The sequence below is a fragment of the Euprymna scolopes genome, chromosome 26 (assembly GCF_053919585.1).
Source record: "Euprymna scolopes isolate OS-2025 chromosome 26, ASM5391958v1, whole genome shotgun sequence".
In the NCBI taxonomy this organism is placed as follows: domain Eukaryota; kingdom Metazoa; phylum Mollusca; class Cephalopoda; order Sepiida; family Sepiolidae; genus Euprymna; species Euprymna scolopes.
In genome coordinates this window covers 92,316,180-92,342,544 of record NC_136507.1, presented here as the reverse complement: position 1 = coordinate 92,342,544, position 26,365 = coordinate 92,316,180, and the positions used below count along the sequence as shown (strand labels likewise).

At 31.9% G+C, this 26,365-nt stretch overlaps 1 long non-coding RNA gene across 2 annotated transcripts in view; it reads left to right on the top strand.

The window, feature by feature from the left end:
• Positions 1 to 26,365, top strand: part of LOC145248261 (uncharacterized) — a 119,275-nt gene that overhangs the window by 67,312 nt on the left and 25,598 nt on the right. For both annotated transcript variants that reach the window (XR_013863352.1, XR_013863351.1), the window contains exon 3: positions 20,710 to 20,733. This is a non-coding gene — a long non-coding RNA (uncharacterized LOC145248261). The remainder of the gene's footprint in view (positions 1 to 20,709; positions 20,734 to 26,365) is intronic.

The following is a 26,365-nucleotide window of genomic DNA, read 5'->3' as shown; positions in this document are numbered from 1 at the left end:
TCAGACAGCGAGTGACGTGTTTCAAAGAACCACCAAAAAACGAATAAAATTATAATGAATTGATTGCGCACCCAGAGAATGCAGAGCTACGCTAAAATCCCTTATTAATAAATAAACAAATAATTAATTAAATAAATAAATAATAAGATTGGTAAATAATAATAATAACTAGCGGGACCTGTGAAAATTCCACAGGGGATTCATATGTAATATATTGATGTTGGCATTCTGTAAATGTTCAGTGTAAATGGAGACGCTCTGATATTATTGTAGCTTTTTTGTTAAAACTGCAAAAGCTAAGCTAGCATGAACGCCTGGTAAAGTCCGGTCGTAAAGTACGATTTAATATGATATTTTACTTCTTGCAGATTTCGTATATATTATTACAGGGTTAATTTTCTATCGATTTTTATATGTTATAATGTTGCGATTTCCAAAATAAAACGAATATATGTATGACTTGGGTGCATTAACTTGAATCGAAATAATATATATATATATATATATATATATATATATATATAATTATTAAATATTAAATATATATATATAATTATTAAATACCTACAGACAATACTATTTCGTCCTTTTGGGAATCATCAGTGGAGGATGTCACGATTAACACCAGTCAATAGATTCGAACCCAGCAACTGAAGTCATCTCTGGCTTCATTAGCAAGGTCCTAATCCATTCGGCTACCGTTAACCGCGAGAAATATTGTTTTTAAACATTTGTTTTTTTAATGCTTTTTAACGTCTGTCAGAGTGATCTAATCATTATATCATGAGCTAAATTGACCGACTTTTTGTTTCAACTGAAAGGGCTCAACGATAAGAAACGGGTTTCTTAAAGGGGCCGGCATAATTATCGAGAAGGTTGGATAATACTGGAAATCTGGGGAGACTTGTTGTCACTCATACTCTAGAGAACACCACAAGTTGTTCTCAAAGAGAAATCTTTGATGATGGCTTCTGTGACTACTCCTAGCGAGTAAATAATAATAATAATAATAATAATAAAACAATTTTTTAAAACTCTTTTTCACACCAAACAAAGCACTTTGCCACTTGAACGTTAAAAGCTGCTATTTGTGATCGCGCCTAATAGGAATGGGGAGTTGAGCAGCGAGATGTCTGTTCTGCAGATAAGTACATACATTCAGAGAAGCAGGAAACAAGGAGAGAATTCCAAAGGTTAGCACTCCGAGGGAAGACACTATTAGAATATGATGCTTCCCGGTATCTAGTGACCTGTACAGTGAAATGATGGGATTTTGTTGCATGTCGGGTTAGTTGGGGATATGTACAGCGAGGGGACACAAGTGCTATGAGTTCATCAGAGTACATTACATTAAAGTACTTGTAAAACAGGCAAAGGGATGCAGCATTGTGATGATAGGACAGAGGTTGGAGCTCGGCCTATAGTGTGGGACGTCCTAGATTTTGGATTCATTTTTTTTTTTTTTTGATTCTGTCAAAATGTGAGAGACTAGTGGTAGATGCACCAGCCAAGATATGGCAAAAAATACGAAAAACGAAGTGTGGCTTTGTAAAGATATAAGATGCTCTCGGGTGGTGCAAGTAAAACCAAACTCTGAACTATTGGGCCAATCAACACGGAACTTTGTTTTCATGTTTCACGCGTCAATTTTCCAGCGATACTCGCTCAAACATTGGTTTTATTGTGATTTTTGGCCATTTAGTTTTAAACTAGCTAGATGCCCGGCGTTAGTTGGTCGTACAATACGCTTAAACATGGTATATTAATTTATGCAGATTGTGTATGTTTAGAATCCATCGTATGCTGAGTATTATATATTACGAGGAATAATATGTCTGACGGACTAATTCGCAAAAAAAAAAAAGTTAAAAAAAAAAAATTATTAAAAAAAAAAGATAAGAATGATAATGTCGTTCATCAAATTCCGTCTGTGTTTATTTACAATATCACGTCAGCTTATATTTAGGCTTGACGATGAATGCCCTTGAAAACCACTTCTGATTTATATTTAGTTTTAAAATATGCAAACGCAGAAATTATTTGCGGCGATTTTAAATTGTATCTCTTTTTTTTTTTATCGTAAATTGAATACATTAATAAGAAAAAAAAAATTGAGTAAAATTGTGAGGTCTACCTGGGCTTGAACAGGAGATCATTCGATCTGTAGTCGAGTGTTCTATCACTGAGTTATATTTCCAGATATCAATATTTCTGGTTTTTATTAAGAAGAAATTATTTTTTTAAGATTTTATTATCTATCTTGTCGGTGTAACGTAAAATATTCTGCTGTAAAAATTAAAGACTATTTTTAGGATCGGATTTTTTCGATTTTCGATGCTTATCGGATGAATTTCTGTACAAATCATACTCAAGAACACTGCCAGGTATATAAATTACCTTTGTGTGAAATTTGCAAAAGATAGTCTCAGCCGTTTCGGAACCTATGAGGAACTCACTCACGCAGTGGCTTTTATATAATAGTAGAGGCAGAGATAGAGATTTGGCCACAGCTTAAGTTTTAACATTTGATAGCAAATCTTTTAATAAAAACTAACATTTTGGCAAGATCCTATACTACTGTTTTTAATCGAAAATGAAAGTCAAGTTATCAACGTAGCAAATATTTGTGTATTGCAGACATTTTTTATTCATTTTTTTTTCCAGGTTTGACTAAATTTCTGAACATTTCAACTGTACTTAGCTTGTTTTTGCTCTTTTTTTGTTGTTGTTTTTCTCCAAATTATATCTGTACTATGGACTAAACTCTGAAAAAAGCGGCTTTTTCTCTGCAGTATGCATTATTTTTTTTGCCAGTCTAAACTTAGTACGTAACCCAAATTGTATTAGTCTTAACCAGTTTTTAAATGAGTTCTTAAAAAACTGAATTAATACAAAAAAACAAAAAAACCCGCGACCTCACAAATTGAAAGTTCCATTATGGTATCTTACTTATAAGGTAAAACTAAAATGCACGAATCATTCTCTATCGAGGTTAGATGAAGCCAAAAAATATCCACGTATAAATATGGGAGGGGAGACTATTTTTAAATATCGTTCTAAACTGGGAATGGAGTAACGGACTTATATTAAGCTAGAATGCTCCAATCATTTTCTATCGAGGTAGTTAAAGCCAAAAAAAAAAAAAAAAAAAAAAGTACAGAACCCAAGATGCCACCCCTACTTGAAGACTTCCTTTTAAGTACCCGGCATAAAACCAGTTAGCTTGATTATCTATATAAATAAAACAGCAAATGTATGTATGGGTGTTTAACCGATAAACTCTTAAACTACTAATCACATAACACTGAAATCAACAGGAAATAGTAATCATACACCAAAGATGGTTTATAACAAATAAAATCTTTGTTTGGATGGATACGTACAAAATATGTCGGCATCTTGAAATGCAAAATGTTAGTTAAAATTTGCCGATATACTTCTATTAGTTTTGCTCTTGCGCAAATTCATTCATAGCTTGAAGCGGTTCAATTTTAAATCTTTATTATCTATTTTTCGATAGCTCAAACGATATGAAATGCGGTTAGGGCGCTAGATGGTTTCGATTCTAGCTGATGGCAACCAAGTCATTTTTAAACGTTTTGAAACCAATACTATATATTAGGTACAATATAATATTCAATAGAGAATTGGCTCTGTAATAATAAATACGAAATCTGCATGAATGAAAATATATTTGAACGTATTGAACGGTCGGCAAGGTCGGGCGAACCTCTACTAGTCTGAAATAAAAGGAAAAAAATCTACATTATAACCAAGATAAACCAATACTCTGTCAAGTTGCTAAAGCTACCGGTGGCGATAGGGGTTGCAAATCTCCGCATGTTGATGGCTGATAAAGAGAGGGTTTATCAATGACCACCGATATAAACTAATAAAATATATAAATTTTATAAAGTAAGGAGTGGTCTTGTTTTGTGCAGTAAAATAGATAATGGTACGCTTTTGAAGCATCCAAAAGTGATTTTTGTCGATGTAGCCGGAACAGATCGAAGGAAAACGATTCGGCGTCAAAATAAAAAAGTAGTCAGCGTTATCATAAAAATAAAATGACACAACATTTAAAGCAAGAAAAACACTTTATATTTATTTTTAAGGAAAAGTTATTTATTTTTTACGAAAAAAAAACATGAATGAAAGACTCTTTTTATTTTTTGTTCATGATAAAATTAAATTATTTTATTTTTATTTTGGTATTCGTACAGCTTTTAAACCAGACCAAAACGGAACCTGTTTTTATTTATTTATTTTTTTTAATTTACTACTAAAACAAAATCCAAAATGAAATCAGAATAAACCAAAACAAAATAGACAAAAAAAAAGACGGAACCAAACCAAATTAAAACCAATAATACCAAACAAAACCACACAAGAAAATAAAAAAAAAACGAAATAAATAAAACCAAAGAACAAACCAAACAAAACCATAATCAAAAAAATAATACTTCGTGATGATTTTCGCCTGGTTCTCTACATACTTCGTTTGGATCCTAGGATCAGTCAAGATTGACTTTTAGAATTTAGAGACTTTGCAACCTTTTGGCCAAAACATTTTAATTGGGTGGGACCTCCGTAATTATAAACGTCTAATTGTACAAATAAATGCCTGTCAACAGAGACGAGGGGAATCTTCTAGATTTATATACACTTGAGCATATATAGAAAGATTATACGAGTGTGTGTGTGTGTGTGTGTGAAAATAATGTTAAAAACAGTATTTATCATTTAAGGTTAAAATCAAGCAAAATGTGGAAAATTTGATTCATTGTTAGGAGTCAGAATCTGACGTCACTGACAGAAAGTCCGAAATGAAAGGTGTCGAAAAAGAAAGATTTGTCCCTTTTGCCCTGTAAGCTGGTTAAATTTGGACGCTTTTTCTTAGCTCTGTATTCGTTCGCCCCACAGACGAGCATGCTGGATGGTATCTACATAATGTGCAAAAAAAAAAAAAAAAAAAAGAAAAAAAAGAATGCTGTATTTGAAGAAAGATGCAGGTGTCTCTTTTTTATTTTAGTACATTATTGATGCTACAGAGAAAGAGGGAGACACAGAAACGCCGACTGCTACGTCAACACTAGGACAATTTTTTACAGCTAGACATCACCATACAACGAGTCAACTACTTTGATAATAGAAAGACGGTCAGCAGTTTCAGTCGACTGAAGTACAATTTTTTGGGATAAAAATTCTCAATGATATTCTACACATAGCACTTACTTAGCCTGAAAGGTAGATGGATATTGAAAGCTCATGACTTTTAAGTCCAGTCCTGCTTACAATTCACATTCTTATAAAGAAAACAAAAAAACACTTTAGGTTCAGGCGGGTTTTATATTTAAGATGACATGGATTAAGTTTGGAGTTAGTATTTAATGAGAACCATGTTTTTCTAATATAAAATCGAAAATGGCATAAAATGTTATTGTGAGACCTCTATCTATATATCTATCTATCTATCTGTAAAAGTGAGAATATGATTTTTATGACACTTCTCAACCTATATACTCAACGATTTTTATCTACAGACTTGAAATTTGGTATATATGGTATTCGGACATGTGGAAAACTTTATAATCCGTTTATATCCGGAAATAAAGGCTATTAAGGGTTCAAAATGGAAAAATTGATACCTGGGAGTGATCGGATGTTTATCTTTTTGCTGTTTCACGAATGCGCATGAATAGCGTATATTACAGATTACTTTTCTTAAAAGTAAGTAGTTTAAAAACACCTTTTAAGGAACGTGTCAAGCTGGTCTAATCGTTATCGTATTTGACTCAATGTCTTTAGGTTTTGGTTTCGATCTCAGCTCGAGTATTTTTGTTATTGTTCTTTCTTACAAGAAGATAACAATTAAAAAAAAAAAAACATAATGCTCGCATGAACATGTCTCAGTTTCCACTTTATTTTTACTTCTTTATTTTAAGGAATTTAACGTTACGTTTAATACCTACGATATTTCTGTTTATAATAAAAAAAAGAATTTTGCATTAATCAAAATATAATATTTCTGCGTAATTTTCGACCGGGCAACGCTGGGTGGCCTGCTCGTTGTAAAGTAAAAATGCACAAATTGTAATATAAAATGGCGGAACTATGCAGGACATTGGTGTGTTATAAACTGTAATTTGCTCATGACGAAATAATTTTGCTAATATTGTGCATAAAATAAAAATATTTTCTTGTACGATTAGAACCTGGCACTTTCATTAACTATCTTAGTTGCATGGTCACAAACAGCTGAAAAACTAAAAGGTCGGAATTGCTGCAATTTACATGAAACTTTTTTTTTTCTGAGATAACCGGATGTAAAACTTTTGAAAATATAAAAGAAAAAGAAAAGAAAACGTGTTTCATAAGAATAAGGGTGGAGTGTCACGGAGGTCCGCTGCGTATAATGGTGTCATCGTGGCAAGTATTTAGTTTTCTTTTCTTAAATGCGTCATCAGCTACTATTTCAGTCCTACACATTATTCTGAGCAAAATCGTGCGTTGGCATCTTTAGTTTCGTAAACCGTACGAACATTTACGATAATCAGTCGTGAACACTGTATCAACTCTAGTTGACTGCTTTAGTTATAATTCCGCAGTGTCCATGATTAAGTAGCAACAGGTGGTGTCTTTAAACGAAAAACTGAAAGACAAGAAAAAATTAATTTTATTCAACTAAAATTAACTTGATAAACTTATTTAAAACTAGCAAGACCCGTTAACCGGCGTTGCCCGGTGGTAGTATGCACCCCTCACCCTCGCATAAAAATTTAAAATTCGAATTTTATAGAATGGGGGCGGGATATAAAATTCTAGACCTGTACTAAAGAAATGTGATAACCTGTTTAAGAGCATAACGGTTTCTTACAAACCAGGATTCCTACATTTTGAAGCGAACCACTCTAGATTCTAAAATTACGACTACAACTGACTGACTTCATGGTCAGTTCTGTCCGGTGGTTAAACGGCTTATTGTCTCCGGTGGATCAGTTATACTTTTCTCAGCTAACGCTCGGAAAATAAATATCTATGAATTTAATATAATCACATCTACATCCACAAGCAAATAGATGCGCACCTTGGAAGAAAACGTTCAACAGCATCTCCCTCCGCAGTTTGATATTTTTATTTTTGTAGAAAATAAGTATCTACTTGACCGAATTCTATAAAATTAGGGGGTCAATGTGATTGAGGGCCAAATTAAAACCGCTATAAAATGATTTCTACGAGTGTTTGGATCTGCCCTGAACGAATATCATTTAAATTTGTCGCCGGGAAGTAGTTATATTAAAACCTTCATTATCCGATGTATTCCTAATTTTCACTGATCGCCCTTCGTATGTGGAATGTGGTGTCTTGTATTGCTTGGAACATGCGTCAAGTTTTATGTAACAAAATGGTGGCCACTCGAGTCTTGATATAGACACTAGGTCTGTCTCCATATTTTCAAACTATATCTCCGAAACAAAGTCGCAGAGCAGCGCTACGGGCCTCAAGTGATTTGGATTTTTATGGATCGTTCTTTTCTGGGTCTTTAGGTTAAAATTGTTAAGGGATAAAAATTAAAAATCGTTATACACTTTGTACATCTTTTATCAGTTCATATGCGTGTCACGTTGGTACAGTGGTAACGTCACCAGCTTTAAATGCCCCAGTTTTGGGCAACGCTGGGAGCCCCATCCTGCTAGTATTGGAGAAAACATGGCAATGTGAAGGTCTTAATATAATACCGTACCCGAATATCCCTAAATCATCTTTTTTGAAGGCGAGTCTTTGTTTGGTCAATATGAAAGGGGATTTTCTGAGGAACTCCGATTTCGTTCAATAAAATCCTCTTCGATTACTTGATGCTTCGAAATTTTGAACATTCGGTTTTATGTCTGTCTTATATGCTTTGGGCGGCTTTATGAAATTGACTCCCAAACTAAGCTCTGGTCATTTTTTTTTTTTTTTTTTTTTTTTTTTTTTTCAAAAGTACATTTTATCACTTATATTTTCGCTAGTCCTACTCTGAACCGGACCGGTTATACACACTGTTCTACGTCTACTGTCCTAAGAACTCCCATTCGTGTTTTCAATGACCATATTATCGAAGTCCTCTTCAGTACACGCATCTCTATACTGCTCGGATTCTACCCCCCCCCGAGGCCAACAGAGCTAAATCTGCATTTAGACTCCATGTTTATCTTTATGCGACGCATGGCCAAGTTTCGCTTACAATGTCACCCTGCACACCCATTCTCTTCCCTTTGTCAACACTAATAACGCTAAGCTGGTTAGTAATGGCTGACGGTTTCTGAACTCCTTCCACTCACTTCTAAACCTCGTCACACTAGAACCTGCTTCACTCTGTATTTCAGCACCCTCTATCTTCACCATCCAGATGTCGATTAGTCGACATCAAATTGTCTTTAAAACCTGAATATTTCATCTTTAATCACAAATACCACTATTTGCCTCATGAAAACGTGCTACTTCAGAAAAAAATGGGATATTTCTGGATCGTGCTGAAATTCCTTTAGAAAAGGAAAAACGAGCTCTAACGTACCAAGTTTCGTGAAGGACGATAATATACTCCACTTACCCTTGTAATTTCCCCCTTATAATAGTGTTTAACAAGGAAGACTTCAATATTTGAGTCTTTAGTATTCCTCTACCGAGGATTGAACCCCGATCGCTCATTAGTTACCACTAACCATTATACTAAATGGCACGGTAATATCTAAGTATTTTATTGCCCAACGTAAGATTTTTCAAATACATATTTTAATTTTATAATAAAATACACCGACTTTTTTAAAGTCGGCTTATTGTAGCGTTTATTTTGTATTTTATAAGGAGAATGCAATTTGATTTTTTTTTTGGGGGGAGGGGAGCAAACAAATGTGTAGTTTACAGACTGTTCCATCTTTTTAGATACCATTTTAAAATTAAATGGTTAGATTCCATTATCCTATAAGTCGCAAACGATTTTTTTAATCGTTGCTTATGACATGATTACTCTGCAGGATTAAAATCATTCTACTTTTCGATAATTATTGAAACCTTAAATTGGCATTTACTAAAATTTCAATGACGTATGCAAATAAGTTATTGGCAAAGGTATGTAACTTTAAACTGCTTTGCTCCTTAAGATAATGTGTACATTTTATCTTTAATGTATAGCCTCTTGACTGATAAAATATATTGCATAACCAGTGTCTACTTATAGGAGTCATTAGGTTTTCTAAATAACTTTACTTTCAATTTGTATTTAATCATTAATAATTTCAGTTTCAACTACACAATAAAAAAAACACTGACTTAATCGGTGAAATAAAATGTTTGCGGTATTTAATTTAATATAAAACTACCGAATAGTTAACCTCGACATGTTAAGAATAGCTTTTTATATAACCCTATTTCTTCAAATACTAATTATGTAATTCATATGTAATTGATGTTGGCATTGTGTAGATGTTCATTGTAAATGGAAACTCTGGTATTGTAGCTCTTTTGTTAAAACTGCAAAAATATTTATCTAAGCTAGAAGGGACGCCCGACGTAGTCCGGTCGTAAAGTACGCTTAAATATATTTTAATTCTTGTAGATTTCGTATGTTATATCGATTTTTGTATATAAAGTTGCGATTTCAAAAATATAATTGTCTTGAGTGCATCAGCTTTAACCGAAGCCAAAACTTATTTTTTGGTATATTCATTTATATAATAGATTACTGGAATTGTAATAGTTCAAACTCAAATCATTCAATTAAAGAACGACTGCAAAGTGGGCTATCAGTTAAATAGAACTTCATAATTTTAAAGTGGTCCCCATTGTTAAGTCATTAAATAAACTTTTTAAATTCCTGCTAATATGGAAATTAAGTCTTATCGACGATAGAAAAAAAACGTGAAAAGGAATTTTTCGGCAGGGAGAAAGTTCATTTAGGTCCGCCCGATATAATATTCAATAGAGAACTGACACTAATATGAAAGCTGCATGTACCAATATATTAAGCGCATTTTTCAACTAAGCAAGGCTGGGTGTCCCCTGATAGTATTAAAACATGAATATTTATACGTGCCATGCTTGTGCAATTATCAGTGTAGGAAGTGATTAGTCAGTCGGGATTAGAATCCAGTTATAACCCTTGTCTAAAGCTGTTATTCTACCTTCAAGCTCCTAGAAGTTAACATGGTTAAGGAAAACTAAGTACGTATTGCCAAATTAGTAGACATAAACGTTAAACAGCCAGGGAGTATTCAACGACAGGAAATCTGAATATTGCATTTGCGCTTAGGGTGATCGCTTTTTCTTGCCAATTAAGAGAGCTCAACTACCTTTTCTTAAAGGATCTGTTTATGATACCAACAGACGCTAGCTCAAGTATGCGCAATTGTCTGTAAGCGATAATTAGTGCCAGTCGGGAGTCGAAGTCTCAGTCCTTAACTTCGCAAGCTAGTAATGTTCTAAAGACATACTTCGGAACGCAACAGGTTATGCTTGCGAGGGAGCAACTTGCGTTTAACCGAATAAACGCTTTAAAATACGTTCAAAAGCTCTTCATGTTGAAAAGTAATTTATCTTGCCTTTAACATCTTGATTATAAATCACTAGGCCGTCCGCGCGTGTGTGGTATAGTGTAACCCGGATAAGACTTCTCCGGTCCCTACAGCTTTTATATCCGGAGTTCTTACATCCGGGTTACATTGCACATTAACACAGGCTCTAATTTGAGACCAGAGAAAATCTTATATCCGTTTTTCTTATATTCGGGTTTCTTGTACCAGGGTTACTGTATATAACAAAACGCCTGCACGATTTTACTGTAATGAATCGTCGGATTCATTGTCATGATAGCACATAAGTGTTTAAATACAGTACTTATCTGAAATGATTTCGTTTCGATCCTAGCTGATGGCACTCGTGTAATTTCTTTTTAAAACTTTTGGAATGACAATATATTTGGTACAACAGAATTAGTTCAGTAATGCGTAACTTGCATAAATAGATATACAGTGTAACCCGGATGTAAGAAACCTCTTATATAAGAAAAACGGATATAAGATTTTCTGTGGTTCCAAATTAGAGCCAGGGTTAATGTAGTGTAACCTAGATATGAGCTGTAGCTCCCCCCCCCCCGAGAAGTCTAATATCCGGGTTACACTGTAGTTTGTGTTTTACGACCGGGTAACGCGAGGCGGCGTGCTAGTTTGGTTTTTGGCCACTTTTTCATTCTGTTTATTTCCTTTTCCTGCAAATAAAACAGTAAAGCCAAAAATTTTCGAATGGTTCATTAAGTGGTTACGTTTTAAAATCATCTGAGAAGTTCGTGGCCGTGTTACTTTTACTTTCTTTTGAGGGGAGGGTCAAATACGTTAACGAGTATTTAGCGTTGGATTGCATAAACGTTGGATGTTAAAATATTTGCAGTCAGCATCTGAAAGTGGAACGTGGGCGGATGATGCATCGCAGATTTCGTTAAGTCGATGACACACCAAAAGACATTTTTCATCTATTTTAAGTAATTTTCTTAAGAGGTGGGTGAGGGGGGGGGGGCGGGCTACAAATTTGAAATTTTTCAAACGCCAAAACAAAAACATATGGAATTTTTTTTTTTTTTTTTTTTTTTTATGGCAACCAAAAACATTAAAATAAGTTGAACTCTATCCACTGAATTTAACTATAAATGTATTGCACCACTATTCGACAGTTATTTCAGTCGGGCACTATCAAAGTTCCAACCTTTGCCCAATCGCCGGACAGTTGCACCTCTTTGCCTATTTTACAAAGTATTAGCGGGGTGCGAGTAGCTTGGATTTATCCGATCGTAAAATGCGCTTAAATATTCCTGTCCAGATTTCGTATATATTATAGTCGTGATTTAAAAAAAAAAATTAAAAAAAAAAAAAAAAAAATTGGGTGCCATCAGCTAGAATCGAAACCGAAAGCAAAACTGTAGCATTCAAAGCTTTAGTTTCTACAGTGCCAACATGACACTCATATAAACTGATTAAAAATAAACTATGGATGTGCAAAATGTCAAGTTTTAATTTTGACCCCCTTAAAGCCCCATAAAGAACGGTTCATAAAACTCCAATCATTTTAGGCCTCTAGCGCCGCTCTGCGACTTTTAGTTTCGGAAGGGTTTGTAAATATGGAGACATAGCGAGTTTTGTAAATTAGATTTTTATGGCATATGCTGACTCTCAGCATATCCCCCCACCCCCTCTGCAAATCCCTAGGTGCCAGAAAACATTCTTTGTGTGTGTGTGCCCCTCTCAAAGTAGGACTTGTTCTTGGTGAATGTGGTATTTTGGTTAGTAAATCAAATTTAGAGAATAGACGGAAACAAACAGCCGACCTCAACCCTAACCCACATAACTTTGACCTTGTGTCACATCTTTATAAAACTTGCTACATTATGAACTTTCTATGAAAAATTTAAATGTTCCCACTAGTACAATTAGAACTAACGAATATACGAACGCGTTAAAGATAACTGGTACAAATAAAAATGCTTGACAAAGGGTTATACGCCCGAAATATTGTAAAGATCTGGCGTCGTATATCTGTCTAATCAAGGAAGAAAGCTAGAAATAAGGTTTATAGATGCGAAAATCGTTTTGTGAGATGTTCTTTTCTTACAACCCCCTGAACATAATGCTGCGTTGTTAGAACCTAATATTTTACCTATATAAATAAATATTTTACCTATATAAATAGTATAATTATAACTACGCACGTGGCCTAGTCTTGTAAGTCCTGTTGAGGCATGCCTCGGGTTAGGGTAAATTTTAGGGTTGGAGAAAAATGAGGGCAGTGTAAAACCTCCAAATATTTCCTTTTCTAAAATCTCAAATGTTAAACCGTCGGTGGGTGTCGGATATGTTTGCGGGGAAGGGGTTCTTCTACAAAATATTCTCGTAGTCAATACTTTTTTCGTTGTAGGTAAGTGTCTATTACAAAACAATGGTAAATCACGACATATTTCAAAATTAATAGAAAAAGCATGCGGTAAGACGTCTTCCTCTTTCTGTCACGCGTTACTCCCCCTGTTTTTCACTCGACACCCTCTGTCCTCTTTTTCTAATACTTTCTTGCTCAATCACATTCTTCCTCCATTCGTTTCCTCTTACTTGCTGCCATCCTTTGTCTCCGCCCCCTTTCTCTTTGTCTTTCCTACTTGCTTTCATGCTTTAACTGTCTTGCCTATAACTACTCCTCTTTCTCTAATCTATACTCCCCCCCTCTTTATCCGTTCTTTATTCCCTCTTTTCTCTTCCTTTTTATCTCTTTACACTTCTTACCTATTGCCTATTCTCCATTTCACACGTTCTCCATGTTGACCTCTACTGACCCCTTTAATTTGCACGCCTTCCCTTTCTTTTGTCCCGCCTATTTCTATTTTAAATACCCGCCCATTTGCCTTATACTTTCTAATCTTTCTATGGTACACGCCCCATTTTTTTCTACTGCCGCTTTTTTTTTTCTACATTAAAAACATCCTTGATTCGTCCATTTCATGTACACGCCCTCATTCTTCACGTATACTCTCCCCTTTCTCTCCTCATCCTTTCCCTCTGTATCTCTCCCTTTCCCTCCTTTGCCCTTGTTCTTTAATTCCTATTCTCTTTTCATCTGTTATGCATTTTCTTCTATTTGCATTCTGCTCTTTATCGGTCTTACCCGCACTGCCATAACTCCCCCTTCTTGCATTGCACTTTATTTCTCTCCCTCTTTATCACCCGTTAATTCCTCTACTCATTAAATACCCCCCCCCTTTCTCTAATAAAATCTCAACCCTCGCGTCACTAATTTTATCTCGCAAATATTCGTTTTTTTCTTTCATCTTTAACTACATCTTCCTCAGTCTAGCAGCACACCCCTCTTCCTTTTCTCCCTATTTCACAATTGTTTATTTAGTTGCCTCCCCACACGGACAGTTAGACGGTTTATTTTGATGTGAAAACAGATCCAGCTCCCCAAAATGGGCACTCCGAGTTAGGACGAATGTACTTATGGAGAATAAGTGTCCTATTTTAAAGTCAAATTTTACTATTTCTTGTTGATTAAATAGTTAGGTGACAGTAAAAACGTAAATAAAACACCTATGTAAAGAATGGTTTCTAAATCTTGTAGCACGGTACCTTTTCTGCATAGGTACTGGGGAGGAGGAAATAAAAACTGCCACTGAGTAGAATTTCTTCAATGATTGAGGACAAGTGATACATGAACAGGTACTTCACTTTGATGTTTATTTGCAGAAAAAATAAACCGTTGTATTAAACAAATCGGACACAAGGCCATTAAAAGGAAGAAAAAGGTCGTTGGTCATCTGTGTTTAAAGTAATGTTATCCATTTTGATCGAGAATCTCTATCACCAAAATACCACATTTACCCTAAGCGCCGTCCTACTGAATATATCCTAACTTTCAAAAGGTTTAAAATGAATGTACAGAAACTCATTCACATGCCAATTTAAGAACCTTTCATTCCCATGAAGTTTATTACAAAGTTAATTTTTTTATGCACTGGTAAATTTAACAAGTGCATTCCTGTTATATGCGTGTTTCGCAACATTTTATTTCAAGTTAGAGCATAACCGACCATAAGTTATAGAAATTTATTGGATGTATCTAACATAACGTGCCTTCATTTATTTATCGATGAAAATACAATTGTAAACGGAAAACGTGACAGACCAAAAAATCAAGTTTTCCAGCTTATACTTAAGATTGTTTATTAAAATCGGGCTAGCTTATAAGACCGAACAGCTTATAAGGATGCTTGGATGCATCTTGGATGCGTCTATTTAAAACTTAAAATTAAGCGTGACACGCCCAACAAAAAATAGTCTAAAATTTAAACATGACTTTCATTTTTGAAACTGAGAAAATGATTGACGTACGTTTTGTATAGATGATTGGATGTATTTAAGATAAGTTACGATGCACTGATGCAGTTGAAATGCTATTTCCTGGTGCTGCTAGATCGGGTGGTCTGAAGGTATCTGTTGATTTGAAGGCACTAAACATATTTTCCAGTAGCAGAACTCAATCGTGTTCTGAAAACCAAATAAAACCAATTATTAAACAGCCAAACCAAACGCCATAAATATTCGAAGATATAAACAACTTCAAGCGTAAAAAAAAACAAACAAAAAAAAAACACTTAAATTACTGGATTCAGTATTAAATAAATCGAAAAGGGGTGAACCCACAAAATTAACCGAAATGCTGTATCAAATGAAGCGTTAAACAAAACCTGTTAGAACGCAACTACCGCCCAGCGCCAAAGAATATCTTTGCATTGCTTCTGCTATAACTGATCGACCGTAGTCGAGGGGGCGCTGTTTTATAATTTCCCTCTGTGCAAAGGGAGACAATTTCCAAAAAGCTACAATTTTTTAATGTAACAAACTTAATAACATTAATACAAAATGTAGTCTTTCCGCGACTATTAAGAGAAACTAACGAACCCATATTCATTTCATTAAATGAAAACCTTTAAAAGTTCAGCTTTTTAAAAAAAATTTTTTGAAGACCATGTTATGGTAAGGTTAAGAAACTAGTCTGAACTTAGTCTTAGTAACACTAAAAAAAAAAAAAAATACCAAAAATAAAACTTTAACAAAACAAGGATGAAACTTTTAAAGCCACGGCAACTTTTTTTTTTTTCTGTAACAAAGCCTGTAATAACTTACGTTAAAATGAAAATGCGCCGATAGTTGTAGAGGAATTTTTTTTTTTATTTTTTTTTTTTTTTTAGTAAAAAGTCGCCGCAGCTTAAGTTTCATTTGTTTCCAAGAGATTTTGGTAGTTTTTAAAGGTTAGACTAACTTTAACATTTACTTTTTAATTAAAAGTTGCCGAACTTAAATATTTTCATCTAAGGAAAATATCGTGGATTCGTTTATTTTCTCTTAATAGTCGCGTAAAGACTGCATCTTGTTTTAATGTTATCAGCTTTGTTACATAAAAAAATTCGTCGCATATGTCTTTCATTAAAAAAAAAAAAAAAAAAAAATCACGTCCTAAATTGAGATGAAAAAATGAACGAATCTTAGTAAACGAGTTGTCTCCCTCTGACATCGACAAATTGTAAAACAGCGCGTGCGAGGGCAACTTTAAAAGCTTTTTATTGGCAACTACATCGAATTATAAAACATCTTTCTCCTTCTCAAACTGGATTACCTCACAAGCATGTCTTTGCAAAAAGACATCTCATTAATTTTATCCCCCCCCTCTCCCGACAACACGTAGAGGCCAGGGATTTTATCCCAAGACTCTAACATCAACAGATTAGATCATTCCTGTAATGACCTGGTCCATGTTGATTTTGCGGTGGATGTTAAGTTCTGTAGTTTTAGGCGGTCCACCCTCCCAGGTTTTGCCTGCTCTTTGAGGTGTTAGTTTCAAGCTAATCGCTTGAAAGGTCCTCACCGGGGAATGCCGACGAGGCTGCCCACTGGTCTTTTTGAAGGTCTGTGTTCCTTTTCGGGGGTGCTGACTTCTTAATCCAACTGTCCGATGCTAGTGTTCCAGTTCCTGCAGTGGGAGAGAACTAAATACTCCCGAGAAAGGAGGGATTGTACCTAGTAATTGACACCTATTCGTTTGTTTGTTCGCATTATCAATAACTTGAATTTTTTAAATTTTTGCATAAACATTAGTCAAAAGTAAATTTGTGCCAGTACGGATTATCCCGGATAACTCTTCGAGCCAAGATCAAAGTGGAGTATCTGTTCTGATACACTTCAATTGTTCTCGGTTAGTGGAAAAATCCTTCACTTGGTTTCTTCCCTCCACATTAAAAAACCGACTTTGGTGTCTAACTCTGCCCTCACGTGGAGACAAGTAAATAGCAACTCTGGTTGCCCTCCTAGGCAGCATTTTATAGGGTGGAATTGATCTGAAATCGTTCATTTGTTCGCACTTCTCTCAACCACATCTTTTTTTGATAATTTGCACAAAACGCTTTTTTTTTTTTTTTTTTTAGTGATCACCACTTATCAAGGCCCGGAAGCCACTCAGGGATAAGGGTTATTGCAAGTACATTACGTTAGTGTGGAGATTTGATAAGTGTTTACTTAAGGGGGCGGTTCATTAGGAATTTGTTAACGTTGGACTTGAAGACATTCAAGTTATAGTCCGGTGGGAAGCAGGCAGACGGAACAATTCCACAGACGTGCAGTTCTAAGAAAGCTTTGTTCATGGAATCCACGTTTTGATTTAGGCACAGATAAAGAGTGGGGGAAATTTTTCAGTGGATACAGCTAGACGGGTGTTTTTTGTGAAAGATTGGCGAGGGGGGACCAGAGATTTGAGTTCAGACGAGCACCGGCCATTGAAATAACGATAAAACAAGGATAGGCTCGCAACGTCTCTTCTGTGGGAGAGAGGTTGCAGGGTAGAGAAAAGGGCATCCCCCACTAAGTCACGAAGTCTATTTTGTACTCTGTCAAGACAGGATAGGCTGTTTTTAGCAGCTCCTGCCCAGATATGGCAACAGTATTCCATCCTTGGAATTTATAGTGAAAGTAATTTTTTTTTCCTCTCATGAAGTTTGGAGGGGGGGGGCTGCATGCTTAACTTAAGAAAAAAAAAAGTTTCAAGTAAAAATTGTTTAATTACTAGTGATATTTGCAATTTTTATACACGTAAAAGTTAATCTGCGCATTTTATTCTAGTCTTCCCTCGGCATAAACATTGAATTTTTATTGCAGTGTACTGCTAGTTCTCTCGTTCTACGAGATCCCTTCCAAGTCTAATATTTTTTCCCTTTTGAAAAGGGGGTAAGTTTATTGCTAATCTCTTAAAGGCCCCCACCTTTGATGTGGAAGGGAGATCTTTAACCATGTTCCAAATAATAAATTTCAACTATCAAATTAAAAATTCCTTAGGTATTATCAACCTTTAAGTTTAATTCTATAAATTTGTGGACCAGGAGCAGCAAAGGGTAAGGGTTTTAATACAATACTTGCTGTCTTCAGTCATGCGTGAGATTCAATTTGAATTTTTGTACGAATTCAGCCTTTTTGAAGGTCAACCCACATTTAAAAAAAAAAAAAAAAAAAAAAAAAAAAGACCTTATGCCTAATTCTGCCTTCCTGGAGATTCAAAACTATGGGGACTGAAGTGCTCCCCTTTGCTTTCCTAAAAATATTAAATAGAAATTTCTTGACATACAAATTTGATAAGACTTAGTAAATGATACTTGATTTCAATATAGTTTTTATAAATGTAGCAGCTAAATTAAAATGTATACATTAACCATTTATTATCGGACCATTCTTTCGGAGCTTTTAATCCAAGTCTTACATTATCACAAAACTAAACATAATCGCTTAAAACAACCGTATATAAAAATTGCACAGCTAAGTTTAAATGTCCTAAAACGCTAGAATTATTTGAAAGTAAATGTCATTAAAATGACATGTGAAAGTGACCCCTACCTTCTCCAAAAAGATGTGGAAATAGAGGATCATTAAGTTATATTTTCATACGCAACTGATTCCCATTTTTTTTTTTTTTCAATCTTTACATGTAATCGCCTAATAAAAGGTAGCTACTTGTTAAAGTAGCGGTGTGTGAGTTAGCTGAAGGTATTAAAACAAATTTACCTCCTTACGATCGAACGTCTGATATAGATATGCTCTCTACCTGTCATTGGTAGACTTATTTGCAGAAATAATGAAGAAAAAAAAAAAAAAAAAAAAAAAAAAAATACTTGTAGCTACGAAAAACTTTGAAAAATGCGGAGTTATGTCCCTTAGAAATCTCAAGTTATGCCCCTTGGAAACTTAGCTGAGACACCCTAGTTGAATGTCATGTTCTATTTACATTTTTAATATTGTCTTTTTACAATGTTAGATTATGACCAAAAGGAAGACCTCGTTAGTTAAAAAATGAAATTTTAAAAATTTAATTTTTTCTTGTGTTGTAGATCTTTTCATCTACCTTTGACTTTTTTTTTTTTCAGTCAAGGGAAGTAACTCTGAAAATTTTAAATCTAAGGGAATTAACTCGTAATATTACCAGCTTACCAATTATGTCCCCTGAATCTTATAGTACAAATAGTATTTCAAGTACCGCTAAAGCAAATTTGCTTTTTGTAGAATTAGTATGAAGTTATTAAAACATCTAAATTACTGCGTGGCATGTTTTATAAAATACGTAATACGTTTTACTTATTGACACTTCATTTTTAATCGAATTTTTAAATTCAAATTATGTAACAAATTGAAATGCATATTTTTATTCTATCTAAACGGGCTATGTCTCCTCGCGTGTAGTTGTTACGCTCGGTTTTTAATGCGAGCATGAATCCGGCTACTTCCCTCAAAAGCATCCTAAATGCATGCAAATGTAAGCTGTATAATCCCGTCTTGTCTCTAGGACGATAGAAAAGAAGCACATCGGACCACTGAAAGGAGGAATTAGCCACAAACTAGGCGACTTTCATCTTGCAAAAAAAAAAAAAAAAAAAATGTAAGGGGCATAACTCTAACAAAGGAAGGCAACTCATTCAAGGGAGATAATTATGCGCACAGTAAAATACAGTGAAAGGATATAGTGTACTAAAACTTATCTCTAAAAATTTAAATTCACCTTTTCATAAAGGTGGTGCTTATTCAGATTGGCACTCAAGGCAAACATAACTGAAAACTTATCGTGTACTTGTTCCGGAATGAGGATGGTATATTCCCAAAACACAAATTGATAGTTTTTTTTTTTTTTTTTAGAAATAAATTTGACTTTGTTTTTCGGTAAGTGAAGGCCGAAGACATTTTAATTTCAAACTTATATCACATGATACTAATGATAAACATTGAAATGAAAGTGTTGTCTATCCTTGACTGCTTAATGGCCGCGGGGTTTCCTCTGCATCAACACTGATTTAAGAAAAATTATTGAATAAGAAAATTTACTTGATAAAATAACGTACTTTAAGATTTCATCTTTGTTCGGTGACTAGTACGTACATACACTTCGTATATTTTTTCGCCATTAAATGCCGCCATAATTAAAGGCATAACTTATTACAAAAATACAAGGAAATTAGTCAAAGCAGTTTTAATTTGCATACTAATTGCTGATTTAATTTGAGTTATAAGCATTTTTAGCATGAATATTGATTTTCAGCAAATTGGTTATTTTAAGACCGTTGTTGACGTTAGAATATATTTAACGCGTATAAGCTAAATAACGCAACATTGTTTACAAATTTCTGACAATTTGTCAGTAATTATCATTGACATAAATATAAATTTAATTTTTAAAAACTATACTCAAAGCATTTTATTATAAAGGTTATATGTATGCGTTTCAATCCTGCCCAAAGCAGGCAAAATTTTTAGTTGGCCAAACATATGGTGAGACAACTCTGGAAGGCAGTAATTACTAGTTATTCAGTATTCCTACCCCGTCGCAGTTAATCACCTGAAGGTCAGGATGAGTTGGCCGAAACTTGGTGAAACGATTCTGAATATGAGGATAAGTTTGCAAATAAACAATGCACAAAATTGCTCATCTCCAAGGATTTGAATAATAGTCTTGGATTTTCTTTCATAGTTTGTCACTTCCTCTAGAAATGATTAACGATCAGTTTGCTTTTTAGTTTACAATTGTGATTGCTTTTCTTTTTTTTTTTTTTATCGAATTTAAATTGGGTTTTATGCATTCGTTCTAAATTATATATTTTTTTCTTTACAGATATTGCTGAAGAGCTGAAAAAATGTAAGTATTTAAATTTTTAAACATACGGTGTTTACTTGTTCAGATTCGTGTGGTGAATGTCAGCTTAAAATGTAATAGAAAGAAAAAAGCCTGGAAATTCTTATCAGTTAAAAATATTAACGTAAACAAATTTATGGGAAATTATCTCAAAGTATAAAATCTTTCGAAGTTTACGAACTGTGAATGGCGTTCGTGTTGGCAATGTCGTATTTTATCGTCTAAAATAGACTACACACACCCCTGGCTTCAGTTTGGATTCTGAACAGCAAATTTAAATCTTTAAATTTAAAGACTTAAACTTTTTCTAATGTCTACTGATGTGATTATTTTGAAGTTTTGCTTTGAACTATTTTATTTTAGCGTCGATAAAAAAATTAAATATTCTAAACACTTTGCTTTTCGTTCGGAACGTTACACTTAAAAAAAAAAAAATTGCTCGCATGTGACAATTCGTCATAGCAAGAAAAATTCTTACTGCAAATTGTCCGTTTTTCTACGTTTTGTTTACTTTAGATAAGTGCGCCCACTACATTCGCATTAATCCCTTGTTTCTACTAGGCACTTCTATATAGTTCGCCATTCATTAAAGGGAGATAACTTATATTTTCAATTTGCGCGGTTCTCTCATTGTGTTGAGGGAGGTAACTAAGTTTCGTTTACTTTTTCGTACGAGCATTTTTAGAAAAAGATGTCTGCATCTTCACTGCGTTAACAGAATGAAGTTACTCTCGCCACAATAACGAATTTTAAAGCGCGTCCAATTTAATTGCAACTATTCTGACTTCAATTTTGTGAAGTTAAAACCTACGTTTTTTAATGTTACTATTTTTTCATTAAAATAGTCGTAGTCCTTAATGTTAAGGTGAAATGATTGGCTAATGAAAATGACGTAATTGTAAAAGAATTAAAATGGAACAATATTGAAATTGACATAATAAAAATAAACTGAAACGAGAAGACCTTTTAAATGATTTTTATTAAATCGATTTATATGATCATTAAATACAGAAACTATCATTTTAAAACGAGTTATCGGATACATTAATATACGTGGAAATACCAGACTATAATTTTTTTTTTGGGGGGGGGGGGGAGACAGCAAACTTTGAAATTCAAAACCTTTGTATATGTATCGATCAATATTGTATAAAAATGTATCCAACATTTAAGTCTGCGAAAGAAAATATTTTAATAAAAACAATTCTGTAAGGAAAGCAACATTAGATTTTTATGAATTATATTTTTTCCATAAAAATGTTAATGAAACTTTGAATTAAAGTCACTTTGAAGGGTCAACAAATTTAAATGACTTTTTTTTTTTTTTTTATCTAAACTGCAAGAGGGACAATATTTTAATTGCATCTTTCTTACAATTCTTCGAAGTTACGTTAGTTTTAGTCCTAAATTCTCGGATAAAGAAAATGAAGACTTCATAAAATGGAGTTTTCCCCCTTCAGTGACTTATTACTATCCATAAAAAAATATGGGTATTTTACATGCTCCAAGAATTACCAATTAAACTCGATTGTGACTTCGGTTTCCCTCTGTTCCGATATAAGCCTTCTCTGGAAAGTTTAATATTTCCACTAGTGGTTATATAGTCGAATATATGGCAAACCCGAATAGAAGTATCATCCCGACTTGTTGTAGCAGTCACCGGTGACTTAAATTCTCTGTCGTTATTTTATTCCTGATAAATTTTTCGACGATATTTATTCAGTGCGTTATTATCACTTTTAATGTACAAATTAAATCGGATTTGTTTTTATATCCTTTACAGGTAACTTTAACATCGTTTAAAATTTTCTCTTACCGAAAAAAAAAATGTTTATTGAAATATTCAATATCTGTCTACATATTTCCAACAAGACTCTTTATCTTTAAAGTGAGGCATGTTTATATATTTCTATGTACCAGAAAAGTTCTTAAATAAAATAAACGATCATTCTGAATAGTGGAACACAGCTGTTGTGCACAATGGGTCGTACTGTGAGCTATATATTATTTATATTATATTATTTATATTATATTATTTATATTATATTATTTATATTATATTATTTATATTATATTATTTATATTATATTATTTATATTATATTATTTATATTATATTATTTATATTATATTATTTATATTATATTATTTATATTATATTATTTATATTATATTATTTATATTATATTATTTATATTATAATATTTATATTATAATATTTATATTATAATATTTATATTATAATATTTATATTATAATATTTATATTATAATATTTATATTATAATATTTATATTATAATATTTATATTATAATATTTATATTATAATATTTATATTATAATATTTATATTATAATATTTATATTATAATATTTATATTATAATATTTATATTATAATATTTATATTATAATATTTATATTATAATATTTATATTATAATATTTATATTATAATATTTATATTATAATATTTATATTATAATATTTATATTATAATATTTATATTATAATATTTATATTATAATATTTATATTATAATATTTATATTATAATATTTATATTATAATATTTATATTATAATATTTATATTATAATATTTATATTATAATATTTATATTATAATATTTATATTATAATATTTATATTATAATATTTATATTATAATATTTATATTATAATATTTATATTATAATATTTATATTATAATATTTATATTATAATATAAATATTATAATATAAATATTATATTATAATATTTATATTATAATATTTATATTATAATATTTATATTATAATATAAATATTATAATATTTATATTATAATATTTATATTATAATATTTATATTATAATATTTATATTATAATATTTATATTATAATATTTATATTATAATATTTATATTATAATATTTATATTATAATATTTATATTATAATATTTATATTATAATATTTATATTATAATATTTATATTATAATATTTATATTATAATATTTATATTATAATATTTATATTATAATATTTATATTATAATATTTATATTATAATATTTATATTATAATATTTATAATATTTATATTATAATATTTATATTATAATATTTATATTATAATATTTATATTATAATATTTATATTATAATATTTATATTATATTATTTATATTATATTATTTATATTTATTTATATTTATTTATATTTATTTATATTATATTATTTATATTATATTATTTATATTATATTATTTATATTATATTATGTATATAATATTATGTATATAATATTATGTATATAATATTATGTATATAATATTATGTATATAATATTATGTATATAATATTATGTATATAATATTATGTATATAATATTATGTATATAATATTATGTATATAATATTATGTATATAATATTATGTATATAATATTATGTATATAATATTATATTAAGTTAGAAAACCGTGACCGTTCAGATCTTTAATTTAAAATTTTTACGATATGAAACGTTAATATTACCAAAATTCGTTTCTTTTAGAATATTTTTTCATTTGTTAGAAAATGAACTTTTCTTCTTAAACGGCAATATTTCAGATTTGCATGAACTGTATTCACGGTGCGCTCATAAGGCTCTCACAAGAGGATTATAACTAAAACCAATCCGCTTAGGTAATTAAACATTTTAAATGGGTGCAAATTAAAGACTTTAATGTGAACTTATAAATTTCCAGAGAATTTATCAAAACGTTATTTCTAAACGTGTTTCCAACTCTAAACTGACGGTTTACGTTTGTTAAAAAATTAAACGAATAATTAGCGATCAAAGGAATATCACTTGAATGCTTTTCAATTTTTGTAAGTTGCACCCCATTTTAATTTTTAAAATTAAGTCGTCAACTAGGTGTGTCAAACTGACGAATGCGTGAAATATATTGAATAATTCGACCCCCTGTCTTTCCAAGCTTAGAACTACTTGAAAAATGAAATTCACCCCCCCTTTTTTTTTTCAATTAAAGGAGCAAGGACCACGGTTTCCTTAAAAAAAAAAAAGTTTTTTTAAAAAGGTTTTAAACCTCGGACTTTACAGGTAAATTTCTAAAACACTACCTTTTGTTTTAAATTTGAATATATTGATCTTTTATCTTCAATTTGTGATATATAAAAATTTGAGTAAATTACTTAACATTTTAAAATGGGGGGGGCGTGAATTTAGAAGACGTTTGTCTAAAATATTATATTCGGTTTAATGGAAAGAGCATAAAATTTCACATTGACTCTGAAAATATCGTAAAAATTCTATCTATAGAAAAATTGATAGATTTTTAAAGTGTAAAAATTGAAAAATACTGAACTTGTAAAATTCAATTGATTTCATTAGTTTTTAAAAAAAATATTTCTATTACTTTTAAAACAACTCTAATAGTTTATTTTGGAAGTATAACCCATAAAGAAAATGCAACCCACTTTTATAAGAGAAATTACGAGTTTTTTTTATATTTTATTCGCAGTTTCGTGTTAGGGGTGTCAAATTCCCCCAAAATTCTGATGCACCTAGTGGTCAACAAGTTGGTTTCAATTTCAATCAGCCTGTAAAATGATAGTTGTGAACTTGCTTTTCGAGAATTGCTTTTTGGTTAGGAGCGAAGAGCAATCTGTTATGCTATCTCTTAAGGAGAAATCTTTCCAGACTAAATTCGTGCCAAAACATTTTTTTTTTTTTCTTAACTGTCTTCTCTACATTAAAAACAAACCAGATAGTACCTTTTAAGGAGCTGAATTTTTTACATAAAACATCGACCTTTATTAATTCTGCTATCGTGAAAAGGTAAATAGAAACATGAGCTTTATTTTTACGCATGCACAATATAATAAAACTTCGAATGCATTTTGAGTATTTGCGTATGTCGATATGAGTAAACTTTCAAAACTACGAAAAATAATCTATAAATGTGCTAGATCTATTTTCACAAATAATGCACTGAAGGTCTGACATTTAAAGTCAAGGGAGATACGTCACTTTCTTATGCATAATTCATCGTCCAATTCTTCACATTAAAACGCAATTCTATAAATCGTATTTTTTTTTCTATTGACAAATTTTGTAATTTTATTTGTACACATTTTTACATGACACGCAAGTACGTGAATGTTTATACCTAGAATGTATTTGTTCGACACTTATACGACACAATATTTTTTAGTATGAAGACACCTTTAAGTCCGGGGCGACGTCGGATTCCCAATTTTCATAGTAATATGAACGATAAATTATTTATCCGACAAAGTATAGTGTAAAAAAAAAAAAAAAAAAAAAAAAAAATTCAAAAAATGATTTGTCGAAATGCGTTACCCAAACTTCTGATTGCCCTTTGATCAGGTCTTCAGTTTATTCGGCGTTCTTTATTGATTTTCATCCCCCATATAATTTGGTATAAATAGAAATAAAACGGAATATGATCCCAAAGTAACTGAAACGGCAAACAATTCTATAAAATATAAATTAATGATATAAAGTACAGAAAGATGGCACCAGCCTCTGGTGATAAGACACGGTAGTCGTGAAGGGCCAAGGAGGATGGGAAGACCGAGGAGCGACAGCACTTGCCAGACCTCCAATGGAAGTGAAGAGCACTACACTTTGGGAT